General features: G+C 36.3%; 2 protein-coding genes across 3 annotated transcripts in view; one reads left to right on the forward strand and one right to left on the reverse strand.

Annotated features, from left to right (window-relative positions):
- The window catches only part of LOC133529207 (flotillin-2), a 405,995-nt gene that overhangs the window by 138,855 nt on the left and 248,487 nt on the right, over positions 1-18,653 (forward strand). The gene's annotated exons all lie outside the window — the stretch shown is intronic.
- LOC133529279 (uncharacterized) overlaps positions 1-18,653 on the reverse strand; it is a 72,499-nt gene that overhangs the window by 50,210 nt on the left and 3,636 nt on the right. The window lies entirely within an intron of this gene.

Genomic DNA, 18,653 nt, shown 5'->3' on the forward strand with positions numbered 1-18,653 from the left:
GTTTACCTGGGTATAACTATTATTACCCAAGCCTTTTGGGTAGTGCCCGAAAATTAAATCAACTTTTGCACCATTACCCAGCCAGTGTTGGGTAGACCTAGGTGTGTACGAGTAAACGCCGAATACAGATTAATGTTGTTTCAATTTTCGGACTTTACCCAAAAGGCTTGGGTAATACTAGTTATGCCAGTGTAAACTCGAGTTTAACCTTCTAACATTACCCGTAACATATACATCTGATACTGTTTCGACTCATTGAGGTAATCATTGAAATTTCATCGAATAATAATTGAGTTGTTTTACACGTATTATCAGTAATTATATACATTATAAAATATTATACATACCTATCATCATATATATCTTGATCACGGTCATCGTCTTATCGAGTTTATTATAAATAATACGTAATAGATTTTACTTCTCCTTGTGGGTACTACTATTTAAACGTTATGCAGGTATTCAGGCTCAAACGTGTCATTTAGTTTGGAACTTGGAAGACATCATCATAATCATATTATACACAATAATTATGACAACTGCTAAGGTACTGTCCGAGTCGTATCCATTTACCACCTATACCGTAACCGGCACACTACATAAAACTCTTTCTCTTCTTTAGTATACCGATAACATGTATGTATGTATATCTGATGTAATTATTGGTATAGTCTGTCCACTTTTCTAAAATCAAGTAAGCCATAGTAAATGTATGGCAAACTTGATCTTAGAGATCCGTCAGGCTATTGTGTATGTTTGATGTAACCGCAAACGTAACTTTATGTAGGTTTTAGTACTATAAACGCTTCTGATTTTTTTTTGTCTTAACTACCAGCGCATACTTATTATTTGTTTTTTTTTTCAAGCGGGAATGTAATTCGTACATCAGAGGCACTTGTGACAGCTCTGACGTCACGTCATTAAATGCGACGTTTTGAGTTAAGACAAAGCGATACATTTCTTGCTGAATTATTTTATATGGTAAACAAGTCATCTGTTTTTATAAAACCTATGAAAGTGTGTTCAGTGTTAAAGCCTAAACTAACTACCCTTTGATCGTAATAAAAATTCACGCTGTATATCATGTATGTATTTATATATGTATAGTATATGATATATTTTTTGTATTTGTATTTATTGGTATGTTTATTTAAGTACCTTAGTATATCATTATGTTCTGTTCTGTCACTTGTGTCTGCTTAATGTATGTGTAATTTTGTTTATTCCTTTTTTTCCTGCACTGCCTGGTTCTACACATTTTGTTTTATGTATGTTGATACCCTCCTTAGTACGGCTGACAATGATGATCGTCGATAAAATGACAACAAAGCAGTAAAACAATCAATTAGTATTCCAGTAGCATCATATGTCACGATGAGCATTATGTCAAAGCGGAGCATCGCGTGCGTGAGATACCGGCCGGGCCGGCTTAAGTGGTTCACCGGGTGAAGGCCGAAACGAAACGCTTTCACTGTTGCGCGTGCGTACTGACCGGCGCCCGCGCCGACCTCGTCGACCTTGAGGAGGTTATGCCTCCATATGTTATGACGGTTGACTAATTATTTATTTATAGTGAGTTACAATAAAATAACACTAACGATACCGTTAAGTTTGACGTCTAGTCAGGATCACTGAATACGCATGTAGATATTAGTGCTACCTAAATCATAAAGGGGGTATAGATTGACTTTTAACTGTGTGCCTAACAGACGTCGACGCTGGTAAGGACTAGTTTATAGCCATCTAAGTGTCATGGTAAATAGACATAGTCGATGTTAGTAAGCGCAACGCTCATAAAAACAACTTACGTTAAACAAAATTGACTTGAAAATCCTGTAAACCTGTTCAGTACCTATGACAGTTAGCTTTAGTTCAGCACATATACAACGCGTGCACAATGTATTGCATCACTAAACCCATTCGTTATTTAATTACATTTCCCTTGCGTGTCTGTCGATTACTCTCCGGAGACAATCGACGCCACCCCGGATATGGTCTCCTAAATCACCAACATTAAGCTAAGCATGCATTACGACCGCAAGCTTGTCGCAGAATGAATTACCACCTCTCACCACAGCGTAACTATTCTGAACAGCTTATTGACTTCGAACTAACTTCAGCGTAAGACGCCTACTAGCAAAAACTCGACGCGGTTGCGTTGCTTTATAACACAGTTCATATAATATGTACTTACCTACCTACCTTTCAGTTCAGCTCGAACCCATAATATTGCATTGTCATTAAACTTACAAACATGGGTTCCAATTCCAAATGGAGTAAAAATTTATTGACGAAATTATATTTATTCTTAAAAATATCATACCGTTCTTGTTACATAAATAATTGCATAATTAAATTGCTTTGAGAAATTAGCTAATGACATTTGTATTTAATTACGTTTCGATATTGGCTGTTTATTAGATCTACTTGAATAAAGAATATTATGACAATGTTTAAATTAACGACTAATTTTAACATCGGCATGTTATTGAAGATCTTGTATAGGAGCCAGAAGTTTGCGAGATGTAAAAAGTGTGCAGTATGCCTAATGTTATCGTGATTATTGTTTGCCTGTCTCAAAACTCGGCAGTCCTCCTTTCGTCCACTGTTTCTTCGATTTTAAGTGATCGCGGTACTGGTTTGTAGACATCTACTTGTGCTGTTCTATTACTGCTCTTCTCTTCAGTTCCTAGTTTGTTATGCAACCCTTTGTTCTATATAAACAACGAATGCATTCAAAGAGCTCGGCTAAGTAAGGTGGGAATGTCGTTAAGAGTACATGAAATTAATTATGATTTGGCTGTGGTTTGAAGTGACTGATAGACTGTAGAGAGTAGCTGTTCTTAATTACTCTATGATTTTAGTTCGTGAATAGAAAACTATTGTTTAATTTTTTTAACTTAAGAACCGATTTTAGTAGAGACAATGTCTCGAATGCGTTTTAAAAATCCACCGTAACGCGTCCGTCATTTACAAGTGCATAATATTGATATTATTGATTCTATATTCAAGCAGAAATACAGCTCTTGAGAGATTTGCGGTCGAGCAAAATTTTAAGTGCTCCAGGCCACGAGGAATATCGGCTATCTATGAGATACCCAGTTAAAAACGTCGGCAGGTGACTTTTATAAGACAAACAATGAAGGCAAGGATCATACTATCACTTTTTTTAAAAATATAAATATAATGTTGATACTCGAATATCCTAACGATCAAAAGCATGTCCTAAAATTATGATGATCTTGATAATTGAGGTTCAAACCCAGTTAATGTTTCCATCAGCACTTATTTTACAGATACCTTGTCTTCCTTAATGGGACATTATTAGAACAGGTTAATGAGGTTAATGAGGTCCTGGCCCTTTAACCTTGGGACGCTTAGCTATTACAATAAAGATAGTTTACTATTTAATTACTGTTGGTTCTACTCAGTCGAATCAGCAAATTTAAAAGTTTCAGATTAGGTACCTCTTAACTAAAATCATAAGGATCCCCTTTTAGTGGGGTGTGTAAGGGATTGTATGGAACACCGTGAACTATATGTCTCCGTATCTCTCAGGCAACGCTGCTTGGCACAGTTGTTCCTAAGGTCAACTAAACAGATATATTATAGTCCCCTAGACATGAGTAACGGTTTACCTCCGGTGCCATCTAAAAATAGCGTAGGGCGGAAAGGTATTTCTTTTTTGACTTATTACCATCAAAACAGTCATGCGATGAATAAAAATAACATAACAAAAATAGACCAAAACAATAACTATAAAGTATAAAGCCAGTTTACCTAAAAGCGTTTTAAGGGTAGTTAAATTGCGCCTGCGCGTGTTTTTAAACAATCCGATGGGCTGTAAACGTCGTGACGCAATCGCGTGCCAAGCGCACGTAACTCAGGCATTACGTCTAGTGTGTAACTTACTGTTTATACGTCATCGCTGGTCGTGAGTGAGCTGTGACCGTTTGGTTACTAATAGAACATACTCGACTCCAGAAGGTTGCTTACTGCCACTGAGGTTTCTTAATTGTATAAGTGGTGCTTCTTAAGGACATGCTTACGAGTATTTCAGGGATTTTCGTTGTGCTCTAAATGCACTCCATATTTGTGTTTTTAGGTCAGTGACCTCTCTCAGGCATTACGATTTACGTCTAGTGTGTAATTGTTTGTTTACACGTCATCGCTGTAAGTAAGAATGTAACCGTACATTTGGTTACTAATCGATCCACCTTACTCGACTCCAAAAGGATGCATACTGCTTTAGTTTTTATTATATTTTTTCATATTTTTGCTGCTTCAGAATACGTCTCTTTCCCCTGAAAGAGACGTAAAAATCCCTATTTTTGTTGTGTTCTGAATGCAGTATCTAGGGGCACGTTAGTGCCCCCGCCAAGACGAGCCAAGCGAAGCGCAAGGGCACTACCTACTATTTCCCGAAGCGCTTCGTCGTTTTTTGAACCCTCATAATTTTGATTATACCAGATAAACAAAATTCTCCGGATATAATGTCAATTGTGGACTTATTAAACATAGAAAGTTTCAATTACATAGCTTTTACTTACTTACTTGGCTGACGGAATGACCCAAAATTACACGTTAGTCAAAATATGCAGCTTGACCCTTTCGCTACCGTCAATGGGCGTAAGATGATTTTTTTTGTTCATTATTCGTTACTTTTTTGTTATTGATTCCTACAATAAATAGTTCATGTAACGAAACGGTCAAGCCTTATACGTTGACTAACGTGTAGAGTTTGTGAAGTTAGGGCTTGTAGAGTTAGAATTATGGTTTTTGTTCCAAATCGGTCATAGCATTTCTCAGCCATTGATTACATCGATGTAACTTACTGTTTACACATCGTCGCTGTACATAAAAGGCTGTGGCCGCGCATTTGGGAACAACATAATAGATCGAACTTAGGACTACTGCTATCTCTGACTGTCTATATTTCTTCATCTATTTGTTTCTCTGTTAGACATATTCGTATGGTTCTTACAGGGATTTTTATATTTGTTTTGGATGGTATATTTATTTTCTGAGTTGGTCCTGACATCTCGTATCCTTATCTGTTATTCGGTTATCTATTTCTGTACAGCAAAAGATCCCATCTAGTAGGGCGCATATGAGTTTAATGAAAATCGGAACCTGCGGTTCTGCTTTAGGGTCAATGTAAATAAAATCCAGCCAGTCTTGCCACACAGGAATAAGAACTTGTTTGAGTCGGAAAATGTAAAACTAAATAAAAGCTTGCAATAAATAAAAACGACAAATTATAAAGAAACAGCGGTATGTTTCGGACATTATTTAACTACTGATTTACCTCTGGCTTTGCAAACACGCTCGCGTGTTGACATTCTCCTTGTAAATTATACTAATTAGACATGTAACGTGACAATTCCTATTACAGTTGCGCTACTTGCACTCGCACATGGATAAAGTATACAATATGTGACATCGTTATTACGTTATTATACTCATTATGTTCGCGAATGACTGACCTAATTCTAAACATTAGAATTAGTATACCCAATTTTGTTGATTTAATCCAAAACCCAATTATCTATTATATTGAATTATCAATGGCTAACTATCTACCACACTTTTTTCCTTTAGTCGCTTTTCCTGTGTTTTTAACTTTTTATTATATTATATATGTATTTAAATACTAGCTAGAATTTCTATTGGTACCGGCGTTGCCTATGTCGATTCAAACAAGTTTAAGTGTATTATACAGTGTGTATTTTTGATATAACCTCAAACTTAAACTAGACGTAGGTTTTAGTGCTATAAAACTATTCGGAAAGATTTTATTAGTTTATTCTTCACTACCAGAGTATAATTAATTTTTGAATCTTTTTCGAGCGGCAATGTATTTCGTACATCATGATCACTTGTGACAGTTGTGACGTCGCGTCATTAAGGGGACGTTTTGAGTTAAAACAAAGTAATGATACATTGCTTGCTGAATTATTTTGTATGAAAAAATAAAAGTCGTCCATTTTTTATAAAACCTATGAAAGTGTGTTAATTACAGGTTAAACTAACTGCCCTTTGATTATGTGGTCGTATCAAAATTACACGCTGCATACAGAGTACTTTTTGACAGGGATGGTAAAGGGCAACTATAAAAGATACAATGAAACAGTCTTAAGATTCGAAATATATTATTAATAAAAACAGAATAGCCTTCCTATTAAAATAGCGGAAACGTCTAATCGCTCAATTTTTTCATGTGTATTTTTCTATACCAAAAGGTTAAATCGTGAAACTCCAATTAACCTCATAGATCATTAACGAGCTTCCTTCAATCGAAGTGCAGCAAGTGCATTCTGTGTTGCAACTTGCAACCGGCCGGCCGCTTATGTAACCATCGACATTTGCTCCTTTCCAATGGCAGTTTTGCAATGAACGCTTTAAAGGATTCGCGGTCACGACATAAATCTACATAAGTAGACTTTTGGATTAGCCTGCTTAGACGAACTTGAAATGGTTACGTACATTATGTTACGAAATTAGGATAAATTACCGTTATTTTCACTATATAGAGATGCCGTAATGTCGGAAAAGGCTCTAGAACGCGTGACAGACCACCAGCCAAATAGTGACCATGTCATTAAGCTCATTGGACTTGGACCCCGATAATACGAAACGTCGAGGGCTCGTGGGTATATGATGCACGTGAAAGAACAAACAGAAAGAGACAGAATTTTTATTCTGTTATTATCTCGACGATATACGCATCCTCCCTACGCCGCATAGTGGAATGATCGTTACTATTCTCAGCAGATATTGGATTCTACCTACGTCAGGGACGTCCGTGTTTCCTTTCTTCCTAAACGATGCAACTACTTACATGGGACCCATTTAAATAATGAATTTGAATGGTAAAGTATAAAGATACGGTTTAGTTTAGAGACCTTTCATAATTATATGTCAACTGAGTGCTGTAACGAATTTGAGTACCTCGCCAGGCACTTTTTACTTGGTCAATATTTTATGTCTGTTTTTCACGTAATATAGTCATTATCGCCACAACCAGAAGACTGCTGAATGCATACTCATCATTACTGGTTAATATATTGAGGACAGTGACAAAGTCGAAAAAAATTGCAAAACGTCTGAATTCTCGCTTCCGTAATGTCCACTAATCGCTTTGCTTACCCATAAATCCAGTGTTGTTCCACGTCGAATGTACCTAGTAAGTAGTCAGTGATTGCCGTATCCAGTTCCAGTATCGAATAAACATGCACATATTGTAATAAAATAGAAGATAAGTCGTTATTAATTAGTACATTACGATACAAGTGCGAAAAATAGGAAATTCGAGACGAGTGGCGATACATTAAAACACGACCGAAGGGAGTGTTTTAAATCGACGCGAGTTGCGAATTACCTATTCGCACATGTATCGTACAACGTTTTACAGTACATATGACCCTTTAAATTTTCGACATAGTTACGTAATGTGCTAATTGTCGCACTAGTGCGGTAAAGTGGCGCCATATGTACTGTAATAGTACATTATGATACAAGTGTGCTAAGTTGGTTATTACACACGAGACGATATTGTTCGCGCTCGCTTACAGCTCGCGCGCAATAAGAAAACCGATGTGGGTGATGACCAATGCACACGCGTTATAAATTAGTTTTTTTTGTCAAAACAGTAAAAGTACAATTCTCGAAATGGTGGCTTACAGTTTTAACACCAAAGCGTGCTGGGCTTGTAAGCACTTATTCGTCAGTTCTAGCTACTAACACATTTTCCAAGAAAGACTGGGCGTTTTTGCTGATTTTGAATTGAATAAAAGCTGCATATGCCGCCAATTATTTTTCACCCGATTTAGATGGTAAAAGGCTATCGTTCTCGGCTCTTGCCTCTATTAGTATTACTGGCAGCGTCAATTTTATGCGTTCTTCATTTTCAATGTTTGAACATGACATTTTCGTCAATATACAAACTAAAAACATGCAAAACTATTCCAATTTTATGACAAATGCGGAAAATGGCTGGCGCGTTATTTTTTTTTACGCACAATTCCAAATATTCCAATGCGCGCGCAAGGCAAACAGCCAATTAAAATTCGTATTTCTATTTGACGGATGGAGATCAAATCGATAAAATATTATGTTTATTCATAATCTATAAATTATGTTTGGTGTGATAAAACCTCTTTGAACTAACATTTGAAACCTAATAGTTGGTTTAAAAAAATGTATTACTCGACCAAATTAAGAAGGCTCCGTTTCCATGCATATTATTAGCAATAAGTTACCTTCTTAACTCAGTCGGATAATATAATGAAAAAGCACGAGTGTTATAATATACTGAAAAAGCACGCGTGTTTAATATCTAGGATTATGAGCCAAAAATCGGTGGAATAAAACCGTCGTTTTGAGCAAGTGTGTTGAAACAGATATAAAATGAAGCACTGCGATATTTAAAACATCTAACAAGTCATAATTTACTCGGAAGTTAAAGCTTTAAAACTGCCGACTGAAACTAGAAGATGTTAACACGATGGCGTAGGATTAGAAAAGCGAATTAAAGAATACGTAGATATGGGGATATATTTTTTCATTTCACACCATTTTAGGTAGGGCCGCCGTTCTTCCTAGTACTTACGGTCCGATTCGAAGAATGAAATACGATAAAAATAAGATAAGTTCTGGTTTAGATAAGTTCTCATTTGGATATCGTTTCAATCGTTTGTATGTCGTATAATTGAGAGAAGCAGCTCGATTCGGGCAACCAATTTCACTTTGACGTTAGGAATATCGTAGATAGATCTTATTGCGAACACAGCGGAATCGAAATAAACGTCAATTTTGACATGTCGTTTAGTTATACACAAACAAACAAACAAACAAACAAGATACATTACATTACATAATATAACAAAAACAAAGAAAGTATAAAGTGCCACGAAATGGCCTCATCTCAGCATGTTGCTGGTAGCTTCCAGCGCTGAGCGCGCGCGCGGTGGGTTATCGATCTTTTAAAGATCTTAAACGTGTCATGTGATCATTATTCGAATCAGGCGTTACTAAGTTTTTTAATACTTCTAAGTTGATGGATGGGATAGGGTGTGTACCCCATTTTTTATAAAACGAACAGGTCAAGAAATTTATGCATTGTTATATGTAAGTTCAAAATAGGCTAGTTTCTACTAGCTGTAAAAATGCAGTCAGTTACGTACCCACTATAAACTAGTTTCTCTGCTAGTTATAATTTAAAGCTATAATCGTAAAGCCTAATATAAATAATTAGGTAACACATTTACTTGAAATCAATATTAATTACTAGATGCGACTTTACAAACGAAACAGCGCAAGAGTAATGAATCTAGGACGAAATAAAGATATCTTTAACAGATACATCGTTTCAATATTAACATAAATCTAAAGATTTTTGGATGGTGACCTATACCTAGTCATTCTTCAAATCTTCAGTTCATGTTAGTTGCATATGAACGTCCAATTCTATGTCTAGGTTTTGATTTTGAATTTCGAAGGTTAAAAATTTGAAGGTCTTTAGGAGTTAAACAGTAATTTCCAAACTTGAACGATGACGTCAGTTGCGTAAGACCTTGGCTTCGCGACTCTTCCACTGCGCCGGCGCCGCTATCTGTTGCAACTCCCGTGCTCGACCGGTACAGATACATATTTGCAAGTTAATGTGTTTACAAACAACGCCTCTGGCCAGCTGTGTGCCACTGGCCCTGCCAATCAATCAGTTAGGGGAGGAGATTTTTGACGGCTAACATTACTGAAATTAATTTCAACCAAAAATTTAAATGATTAATAAAGCTTATGATAGTAAACGATTGTATCGTGGTTTAGTTATTTTTAAATAGTGGCATGATTTAAATAATACTTATTGTAGTATTTAAATCATGGCGCGATAGGCCCGCCGTTAGGTAAAGTCAAAATCGGCTTATTATTTTTCGGGCATCTAAAATATTCAACGGCAGCATTTATTAGGCTTGCAATGGTATAATTTGGTTGTCTACTACTTTTTAGCGCCAATTAATTCAGATAAGCATCTAATAGTGGTAAGTATCCTATTGAAAAAACGGCAGTTAAATTAAGCCTACCAAAAAAGTTACAAAGAGCCTGTAATAATACGAGTAGGTGAGCTAAAAATAATAACTTGGCATCTAACATTTTAAATAGAAGCGTGAGTGGTTAGCCCTAGCGGTAACGAATATGCCAGTGAGGGTCTCGAAAGTTATGTACAAAACATCATTTGATATTTATTATTATCTTTTTTTATGATAGAGGAGGCAAACGAGCAGATGGATCACCTTTTTGAAAATCGCAAATAGGTATATACTAAATTAGAAGCATTTATCTGGGTTACTCCAAAAAGCTTACTTCTTTTCCTAAGTATCCATTTTACCGAACGGAGCCCGTTTTATTCAAAAACCAAAAATTATTCTAAATTTTGAAAAAGGCATTCTGTAGAAACCGTTAGGTTATATTGTGACGATACTGACAATCCGCCAGTGTTTGAAAAAAAAAACGCGTTCGGCCAAATGAAAATGTTTCGAGGTTGTGATACGTAACTGGGCTCTGGGTTAAAGATCAGATGGGACCTCTTTTCGTAAAACTGAGTATGGTACCTATTCTTGGAATTAGGTTGGGCACCTTTAGAAAACGTTAAGATGAACAGAAAAATGTAATACTGTAAACATGATTCAATTAAAAACGTATTTTTATTAGCTATTGCTGTCAAAATATTCTAAAGGAGCTTAATTTTAAAATGAATATCTGGCTGATCTTTAGCAAATAGTTGGTATCCTTAAAATGGTCTCCCATGTATTATTTTTGTTGGCAATATAATTATGTACCTATTTGGTAACTGTCTATAGTAAAGCATTAGCTGTAACGACATTAAAATACAACTCATATTGAGATATGATAAAGCTCCAATTTTAATGACAACTTATTAGTTTTAGTATCCATCGTGAAAAGGAATACTACACTAAGTATACGAAACAAAGCATCCATTACAAAAGTATAGATTTATAACCTAAAATGCTTATCGTTTAATTAACTCAATTCCACTTTTATGTTGTGCTCACTTGCTAGGGCTATCTATAGCTTGCCTGATTGTACTAAGGAAAAAAGTGGGCGATGGGGTGCACTTGCCCCTGCCATTCATCGACAGCCTAATCCTTCAAGGGTCCTCGCGCAATAACTCCAGCAGATTTATTTAACTTACAACAAAAGACAAGGGCCTCGCAAAGATCTGCCGATGCCCTTATGAAACTATTACTCACTCACTCTTTACGAAATAATTGTTATCTATACCGTAATAGTCACCTGTCGCCCTAAAGACGTAAGCTTAAAATTCCGACGTCTGATTATATTATAATCGCTGTTCACTTCACGCCGCAATGAAGATTGATCGTGCGATTGCCCCGAGATATCTGTTTAGGCCATTAGAATCTATCACATTTATCTTGCTCGCAAAGACAACGTTGATAAACGCTCGCAGCCTCCGTGCTCCCGTTGCAGACCATTTGCCGCTGACAATGGACAACAATTTGCATTGAGAGACTTGAATCCTCTTTTTACGGCCGCTATAAGAGTATGACGTAACGAGAGCCGCAAATGCTTGTAGTAGAAACTATTTGAGATAAACATTATTTACAAATACTGCCGTTACATTTTGATTCTTCTTGTTTAGATAAAAAAAAATGTAATACTACGTCGGTGGCAAACAAGCATACGTCCCGCCTGATGGTAAGCAGTATCCGTAGCCTATGTACGCCTGCAACTCTAGAGGTTACATGCGCGTTGCCGACTCTAACCCCCTCCCACCCCTCGTTGAGCTCTGGCAACCTTACTCACCAGTAGGAACACAACACTGAGTAGGGTCTAGTGTTATTTGGCTGCGATTTTCTGTAAGGTGGAGGTACTTCCCCAGTTGGGCTCTGCTCTAGATCTGGAATGACATCCACTGTGCTGTGCCCTACCACATAGAGCGAGATGACATTCACAATGCCCATACCTCTCTTGTGGACGTAGTTTAAGGACGTACCCGAGTCCAAAAGCAACTATAACGATATTAGAACTGTAGATTTTAGTTGTAGGTTTACCTCGAATATATTCTACCCTTCTTATGCATTTATAATAGAGCATTGATATGTGCGCCCGCCTGATCTCAGTATAAGTTCCTGACCGTATATTAGGAATGCGCGAGTGCATGCCGGTTGAGTTCTTTACGTACTACGTAGGTACGAATTAGGTAAAAATTGATCAGGGATTAAAGTGGGATCTGCACGTTGACAAGTTGTGTAGCAAATTAGGAAGTGCATGCTTCGCTTTGAGTCGTGTTGCGAAAACAGTGGCTCCAGAGGTTGCCCGCACCTGTTATTTCGCTACTGTACACTCACTGATACAGTACGGTGCGGAGCTATGGGGTCGCTGTGCGCAATGGGAAAGAGTATTTCGCCTGCAGAAACGTGCCATCAGGACCATCGCGCGGGTGCCTGCTGATACCCCTGCCAAAGAGCTTTTTAAAAAGCTTAGCATTCTTACACTGCCTGCAATAGTAATCATGCAGGTAGCTATATACGTGAGAGGAAACTTGAACTTATTTAAAACGAAAGAGATGGGGTCTAATTACAATACGCGTAATGCTAGGAAACTAGTAGGAATTAGTAGGAAATTAAAAAAATCTAATAAATTAACTCATGTAATGGGACCTACTGTTTATAATAATCTGCCACAAAACATTATTGACGCATCAAGTGTGTGCAACTTTAAGCATAGACTAAAAAACTGGCTCGTTGAACACCCGTTCTACACCTACGAGGAGTTCATAATGCATACAGGGTCAGTACCTATCCGAACAGACTTTTAAATAAGAAACTTAATGTATAATGTATGTTTCACCTATTTTTAAAATTAAATTTTATTTATATTTTTTATTTTTATTTATATTTTTGATTCTAATGTTATTTGAATTTCTTATCCCAATTTTAATTTATTATAATTGTAATTCTAATTTTATATTACTTTATTTATTTTTTTGACATATAAATTGGCTTTGTTTTTAATTTTACTTATTGATTATCCTGTTACTAATTGATTTTAATGTATATTTTGATACTGAGTCTAATTTCTGAATCTAATTTTAAATGTAAATAGGCTTTGTTTTAATTTTTATTGTAATTTTATTTTTAAGTTAGTTTTAACTTTAATCTAGTTTTATTTTGACATGTAAACTAACTTTATGAATAAATGAGTATGAGTATGAGTAGTGACTATAGTGACACGCCGGTGGCAAACGCATACAGCCCGTGTAATGGTAAGCGGTTAGCATTAGCAGGCGTACGTAATAGTTATGGATCTGATATGTCGGTGACAAAATTTTTGGTTGAAGAAATGTCACTGTAGTGTTTGCAGTTCGATTGGGACACTTTTGACACTGACAACAGATCCAAATCTTTTCACATCCTCTTATTAAAATTACAATATGCCTGTAAGTCTGTCTGTAGTTCTGTACCTCAAGGATAGTCGTACGCGTTTCCGACCTTTTAAAATCCATAATCAGAGATGGTTCGTAAGTTTGTTTTAGAAGTACTTTATTTTAGGCAGTAAAAGGGCCTCCTGTGTCGCGATTGAATAAAGGCAAACCAGAAAAAATCACTTAAGTACCGTAAAACCACTCAACTATAGCTCTATAGTAAGCTCCCACGATGATCTAAAATGAACTCTAATAGATTCGTTCAATTGTGACTATTATGTGAATGTCCGTAGTTCTATGGGAAAATATTTTGATTTTGCAAAAAACTTAGACCAACCAAAAATAGCCGTGGTTTTTATACTGAATTGTACTGGCGGACCATAGTTGCAGTACTGGACTACAGTTGAGTGGTTATATGGTATACTAAATCGCCGGTGCTCGGTATCGGATTGGAACGTCACCCCAGTGTAGTGGTTATCCTATGTAATAGCCGCACGCCTCCTACGGAGTAACAAATTATTCCGTTTCCTATTCCTGGTGGAGTTACGATAGTATTAGTAACTATTGTATAACAACAATTCAGGTAAAGAAAACTTAATAAGCACCCTCCCAAGTTGTTGTAGAGTGGAGACTTGTTATCATTCTCATCAAATTACTGTTAAACCTTCCAAATACTTACAAGTATTGCTTCGTTTTTTTTACGCGTTCTCACATGCATCGTGAGCCAGTGAAGGTGGGTTGAGTAGTACTGTGGAGATTGTTCAGGGACTTCTACTTAATCAACAATTTATCAGATGGTTTATTTTATAAGCTATTGTAACTTGAAAAGTATATCATAATATGTGCCAGTAGTATCTCTAAAAATATTGTTAGCTGAAGGGTGCTTCTTTTTAAATTAATTTTGCAGATTTCAGCGTATATGTCTATAAAAGTAGGTATATGTCTTAGAAAAACTCTCAGTAAATTACATTTATTTACATCCTGAAACATCGTAAAATAAACAGTGATATGGTATTGGTATGATCGCCTCGTTTTCTAGCCAGCATTGCGTTGCCTGGTAGCGGTTATGTCACTCCATTGGCTCCACTTTCCATGTTGTTTAGGGTCACTGGATACACTATTTTGCATTCCATAGGCAGTTCTAGAGAATCTTCTGTATTTGGTTTAATACATTTAGATCAAGATTCAATAAAAGGGGAATATAGAGGTATTTTGTTACATACATATTTTTATTATATATGTCGGTGGCCAATCGTAAGATCAGGCAGATCGTGAAATTACTACGCATATTGTGAAACGTGAAAATCTTTCTCTTTCCCTGAGTCGACGGGCTCCTATTTGTGGACAGATTGCCCTTCGGGCATCTGAAGCAACCTAACGACCTATCTATAGATTTATGTGACTACCGTGAAAACATTGCGCAGGAACAGTACGATCTGCCTGATCTTACGATCGGCTGCCGACATATACAATACGAGTGAGATTCTGAGTATTTGCGATTTAATCTACAAATGTTGAGTTCTTAGGGTGAACATATACTGCTAGATTGCTTGCAGCGTAGCATTTTTTACAAATATGGTTGCATCTTTGTGTGCTGACTTCGCGCTCTTGCTTGGGCTTTCCTTATTTTATTATCTAAGTATAATCTGTCCAGCATACCCGAAAGTTAATTATTTGTAGACATGTTATCTTTTCCCAGTAACTATAATTACGATTGCTGTACGGCGAGCATGAGTTGATATTTGACGTTTAAGCTAGCGACTGCGTGAACCCGATCGTATCGTCCATCTCGCTCGCATCTATTGGAGCTATCGAGAGGGACTGCGATCGAGGTCACACAGTCGCTACCGTAAATGTCAAATTTAATGCCAACTCATGGTAACCGTACTGAACATTTTAAAACTTTACTAAGCGGTAAAGTAGATCGTTTCAACTTAGGTAATACTCGTAGTTATTTTATGTAGAAATTTGCACATTACGTACGACCCCTGGTCTTCCTTATTAAATAATGTTATTATGACCATTATTGCACTGCTTTTGGGGTTACCAGTGCATGAAATGCTTACGGCTTCCTAGCGCTTGACAAAATTAACTTTGAATAATAAGAATATAGAACCTCGCTTCCTCGGTGTGCACGTTTCCTTTCTAGTACTTACTTTTTATTATTTTAACTTTATAGGCGGAATTTGTAAAGTCATTCTCTGATAGCTTAGGAAACATTGATATTCATATGAATAATCTACACTTTTAACATAACATAATTAATTTTAAAACACGTATTCCATGGTTACATTCATATAAAACAACGACTTAAAAAATAGTGAAGGTTTACATTCCATCGAGTGCATGAAGTAGGATTAACTTACTATATAATTGATTAATCCAATTTCGAATCGAGCATTTCCTTACACTTTGTGTAGCTAAGTGTATATAAATAAATCTAAATTCGCGTTAAGATGTATAGAAAAGGATCCAGAGCAATGATAAATTTCATAAAAAAACGCATATTTCCGATGAACGTTTTGTGGGCAGACAATATGTTTGCATCTCTTTTTTTTAAGGGGAAGAGTTTTGAACCCAAACTTTCGAGATATATCTCTAATTGGAAATAATCGAGGGTGTCAGATACAGCACTTGGCGATAAATATTAATGTATGCTGAGTATACTTGCTTTGCTTGGTGTACATAAACATCGAATGTCACAAGCGACAGTAATCAATACTTAGCACTCTTTTGGGTCATGGTCATGGAAGAAGATAATTGTACTAGAAGGTATTTTTATTTAGTAATATAAATGCCGAATTCCAAGGTCGGATCAAATTGCAAGTCAGATCTTTTGTACAGAGATGCTAGTTGGTTGTGAAACGTTTGAGAAACGGTCAGTAGGTGTTTCAGCTTTAACATGGTATTGTGGCAATGATGACTGCGTCTCGCAATAGCACTAAAGACTAAAAGATGCTGAGAATGGCTGGCTTTTGTAACTATGTTTTGCGTTATACATACTTATATTCAGCTTGTGGGTTATTCCCAATAGTTACTACACTTACTACCAAGTTGTGACCAGTGGTAAAAAATCCCAGTAGTTACCCCCAAACCGAACTAAACCAAGTTGGTCGTAACTAATGGGTTTTTTCCCAGTAGTTTCACGACTGGTAAAAGGTTGGATTAAAATTCCAGTAGTTACCACTGGTAACAACTTGGTAACTAGTGGGAATAACCCAAATTGTGTGATAAACTTTGTACGGTTTTTTTAATCATGTTTGTTGGATATAGAAAAACTAGATTTGTATCTATCCTTATTCTAAAAGGTAAGAATAACAATAAAGCCAAATTCTGATTATGATTTATGTCATTATATCCCTCCCTCATAGTTTTGGTTGGTGGCCAAATTTTTTAGGAATTCGTTTGAAGACCTCGTTGGAAACGAAGAAGATAAATAGTAAACATAGGGAGAAGACAGATATCAAGAGAGAGAGAACAATACATATGTAGATAAGATAAAGTAAGATAAGATAAGAAGAATTTATAAGCACAAAAATAACAATCATTATACACAAATTAATATATAAAAGAACAGAAAATTGTGCTAAAAGGTCTTCACTCAGCTTGATGCCACGAAGTGAATCCTAGGACACACTACGTGACGCTGATTTTCAGTAAAAAACTAAAACTAGAATTAGGTGGCAGTAATATCCAAGAAAACATATGTAACAACATAGTAAATAATTACAGCATTAGTCCAATATTAAGTATTTAACAAAAACATAAGTATCTAACAAAGAATAAAAGTGACATAAAGAGATATAAAGAACAACATAACAAATTGCAAGATTATGATTTTTATATAAACCCATATTTCATTTTTCATTTCACATTGAGTGTGTGGCACTCATTTCAGTCGAGATAGTTTGGCGCTCTAATAGTCCGAGGCTGAAATGATGCTTTTCACCCGAGTTAAACACTTTACTCTTCATTTCGAATACGAGGAAAGTAAAGTCCTTATGTTTAAAAAAATATGACTAAGTATAAACTTTATAGTATTCTACCTAGTTAGTTACTAAGTTCTGTTACTCGATTTGCGAAAAAATAAAAAATGACATAATGTGGTGGATTTGTGAGCTATAATTATATACCACACATAACGCTTATCTCGTCGTATCTATAATGAATTGGGGCCTAAAAGAGAATCTAATCGCAGTAATTGCGTTGCACAAATGTGGGGACCCGCCAAACATGATTTTGAAGTTGCTTGATAACCTAAAAATCAACAAACAATTTGTTTATCGCACAATTAATAGATACAATAGTACTCAGAGCTTCGATGACCGCAAGAGGTCTGGAAGACCACGCACCGTTCGGACCCCAGCTCTAATAAAGGCAGTGAAGGCGAGAATTGCAAGAAACCCCGCCCGGAAGCAAAAGTTGTTGGCAATACAGATGTCTGTGAAGAGAAGCTCCCTAAAAAAAGTTATCAATGAAGACCTTGGACTACACGCTTACCGCAGACAAAAAGGTCATTAGCTTAATGGACGATTAAAGACTATGAGGCTAGAGAGAAGTTGCGTTATATATTTTTATTAGCAAACAAAATTACCAAATTTAGTTTGTAATTTAACTAGCTTTATTTGAAGATTTTAATTTACTTCTTTTGCCGCTTAATCAATATGTAGACTACTAAACCGCAGATGGACAGTCCGACAGACGGACGACGGATGGATATGGCGACACTCCTGGCAGATTCCTTTGGCCTAGGGAGCTCTAATAAACTACGGTATGTATCTACAATATTTACTTTGTCGTGATGTATATTTACCGAATACTGAAGTTGTAAATTAAAATCCTAAATGTGGCAATTTAATAATATTATGTTTATTTTTGCGTATGGCAAATGTGGTTTACGGGTTGATCCATTACACAAGCTTCATTTGTTTCATCAATACCAAGGCAAAGATCCGTGGCCTGCAGCTCTTTCCAGTTTCATCAGAAGACAACGTGTTTGTTTATTATTGTAACAGTAACATTTGACAGCGTGTCGAAACTATGGGCACTCATTAGACCACCGGCACCAGCAGGTAAAAATGAATTTGAGCAACGTAGTGCATATTACAATGCGGCCTTGGCACACATCTTGTGGACGTGCTTGTTATTACTTTTTAATATATATAATTAATGTTGTAATCATGCTACA

Source organism: Cydia pomonella, chromosome 20 (genome assembly GCF_033807575.1).
Source record: "Cydia pomonella isolate Wapato2018A chromosome 20, ilCydPomo1, whole genome shotgun sequence".
NCBI classification, from domain to species: domain Eukaryota; kingdom Metazoa; phylum Arthropoda; class Insecta; order Lepidoptera; family Tortricidae; genus Cydia; species Cydia pomonella.